The 2,500-nt window shown below is 40.0% G+C and overlaps 1 long non-coding RNA gene across 1 annotated transcript in view; it reads right to left on the reverse strand.

Moving 5' to 3' along the window:
* Positions 1-84: 84 nt before the first annotated feature.
* Positions 85-2,500, reverse strand: part of LOC138016218 (uncharacterized) — a 2,845-nt gene continuing 429 nt past the window's right edge. The window contains exons 2-3 of the long non-coding RNA XR_011125761.1: positions 2,022-2,065; positions 85-242 (exon numbers count right to left, since the gene is read on the reverse strand). This is a non-coding gene — a long non-coding RNA (uncharacterized lncRNA). The remainder of the gene's footprint in view (positions 243-2,021; positions 2,066-2,500) is intronic.

The raw sequence follows: 2,500 nt of genomic DNA on the forward strand, positions 1-2,500 counted from the left end.
GTGATGCTGGATCGTTTCGCTTACAGTAAAAAGGAGGTGGAAGTGTTAAGCACTTACCCCTAACTTTTTATTTTTGACAGTTGATCGAAGTATATTCCTCCAGTGGAATTTTCGAAATGGAAGGACTCATCATGGCGTTCGATGCCTTGGCAGCCGCTCCTTTGGCAGGATCACGTGCGTGTTCATCACGCGCGGAGATAAGCTTGTTCTGGGGGTAAAACTCGTAAACAACAAGACATCTGCTGGAGGTGTTAATAATATGACAAGAATTTACACCATGATTCATTCATATTGAGGTTGGAAGTCTTTCTTTGTTCCCGTCTAGATCGGCAATACGCGAAGAGCTATTTTAGGTCAATGATCTAAAAGGAACTTCCTCATTTTCTCCATTTCCGAGTCATAATTAATTTGTGAGGGTCATGTTTCCAGTGTAAGCTTTTCGCAAAGCAAATCGATTCGCTCTGACAAAGGCCTGGCTCAAGCTTCGGGGTCCTTACAGTACACACATACAAGTAACCGTATATCGTATACCAGCTGGTAGCCTGCGATACAGCCGCGCACTCACATTTCCTCGGCTTCTTTGCGGGTCGAACGCTGTAAGCGGCAGGGGTGATGCGGGTCGGCTGTTTTTGCATACCATATATGGTTGTTTTACCAAAAAGATCCGGAAATTTCGGTTGGAATGTAAATGGTAAGACTATTTTGGTCTTCCCAAACGGAAAATTTCCGGAGAAAACAGGATTCTTGAAAGTAGTACAAATTTCCCAAACGGAATTTCCAAACGGAAAACGTGTCTCCAGACCCTTTCTGTAAGTAAACTTGAACGCATTGTGTAAATGGCACACGCCGATCCCAACTGAATTTGCCATTCGGGACTTTTTGCTTACCATTTGAATAAACCTAGTACCAACCGGTTTCTGCTTGTAATGGTAAGCAACCATGACTACGGACAGGTGAGTGTCTGTCAATCTAATATAACTAGACGCTCCGTGAGCCGTAAACTCGGTTACCTGTGGTACATGTCACACAAAAACCGAGGGCACTGAGTTGGGTGGTATTGAAGGCGCAGAAAATGGATTTTCCCAGGGGTAATGATGGGTGGACCAATCCGAAAACAACAAAGAAAGAGCCTAGGAATCCAATAGGTACTCTTGGTAACTCGGAAGAAGCAGGCAAGGGGATAGAGCTCGAATGGGGCATATTTCTCATCATCCCCAGAGCTGTTCAGTCCGGAAACGAAACACTACTTAGTTTTGTTTCGTTTCCTCAGAAACGAGACATATCTATTTTGACTTCAGGACAAACTATTTACACAGTGAAGTGTAGTGGCCAATTAAACTCGTAGAGTTTACAATAGCTGTTATTACAGTTGAGCCCACGTCTCAGCAACTGATATTTCAATACGCACAGTTTATTGAACTCACTGGAACTTGCTGTAGCAATAAAAAACTTGAACTCTTCGATTCGAAACAGGAAATAGAACTTTGTGAATGCGAATTCCTTAAGCCGTGTGGCTGAGTGTTCTCACTCTTATGTCTTAGAACTAGCTCGAACATACAATAAACAGAAAACTACCAAAATAACATTCTAAACTGTGATCTAAGGCTAATCACGTGATAAAGGAAAATCGAATAAATAAGAACAAATAAAAGACACTTTAACCTAACGATGAAATAAAAATATTATTCTACAAAAAACTGGAAATTTCTGAGCTAACCTTAATCTCGGAGATGTCAATGATTTCTTAAATTTTGGTTCGTGAGAGATGATCTCTTGCCTTCCAGATGATAAAAGGAGTGAGTTGTGCTGTGAATGAGGACTAGATGTGATTAAGTTACTTTTAAAGGAAAACAACGAATTATTTGAGGATGCGAGAGTGCGTGACGTCACGTTATTTATTTTGAGACAGTTGTAACGGCCGATTCAAGTGATAGAGGAAAACGTTCCATAAAAACTTCAAATTGCGATGTTTCCTCACGAAATTCATTTTGTGGACAGTCAGATAAATAAAGCTCACTCACCTCTATTTTCTGCGTTGTGCCGAGAGATGATGACGCATTGTCACCTACAATAGAGGTAAAGGTAAGGTTTATTATAATCACATCGCAGCCCGTAGGCTACTAATTTGCACAATAAAAAGTTTTACAATAACGACTAAAATGTAGTACAGATGCTAACTATATCTAAAAGAATCTAGTAACTAATAACTAATTTAACAAAACCTTTATTTAATTTATTTCTAAAATTGATTCGCTTTGCGGGCCATTGCGAGAATAAACTAGTTCTTTACCCTATTGGTGCGGACATGTAGCACTTCGTAAGGGTGATAGTTTCTTAAGTTGTACTTTGGATTCTTATATAATGGAGGAAGTAAGCTGTTCAACCAATGGTCTTTATTTGATGCGATGCTATGAAAAAGCTTATCACATAATGAATCAATATGATCCACTATGGGTGTTTCGCCAAGAAATTCACATGCATTATTGTAGCTCGTTCCGGG

Source organism: Montipora capricornis, chromosome 9 (genome assembly GCF_036669925.1).
Source record: "Montipora capricornis isolate CH-2021 chromosome 9, ASM3666992v2, whole genome shotgun sequence".
Taxonomy (NCBI): domain Eukaryota; kingdom Metazoa; phylum Cnidaria; class Anthozoa; order Scleractinia; family Acroporidae; genus Montipora; species Montipora capricornis.